We start from the raw sequence: 519 nt of genomic DNA on the forward strand, positions 1-519 counted from the left end.
TCTGCGGACAGCTGGCGTGGCTGCCAAGCGCCGAGGCAGCCCTGGGAAGGGACCCCAGGGCTCCAGCATGGATGGGGTGACCCTGGCTCACAAGCCCATGGGGCTGGGCAGTTTGGGGATGGTTGACACAGGATTTGTCTGTCGTGTGCACAGGGGCAGAAGGACCCAGGCGTTCCCGTCACTCCGCGCCCAGCTGCTGTCACAACAATGTGGGGCTTTGTCGCCTGCGGGGTCCCCGCAAGGGGCAGGTGGTGGTTGTGGCCCCAGGACGCTCCGGCCCCACATGGCCCCAGGGAGGGGCACTGAGCCCTGCGGGCCCCAGGATGGAGCCAGCACGCCCAGGCCCCAGCCAGCAGCCACCCCTGACACCGGCAGCCACCAGCACAGGGGATTTATGGAGCTATTGATTTCTGGGAGGCCAGCTGCCCCTGCCAGTATGGCCCTACAGGTACTGTGAGGGTCCCACTGCAGCACCCAATGTGGCTGGTGCCCTGAAGCCTCCCCTGGCACGCGGGAGGC

This window comes from Mesitornis unicolor, unplaced genomic scaffold, assembly GCF_000695765.1.
Source record: "Mesitornis unicolor isolate BGI_N332 unplaced genomic scaffold, ASM69576v1 scaffold31649, whole genome shotgun sequence".
Taxonomy (NCBI): Eukaryota; Metazoa; Chordata; class Aves; order Mesitornithiformes; family Mesitornithidae; genus Mesitornis; species Mesitornis unicolor.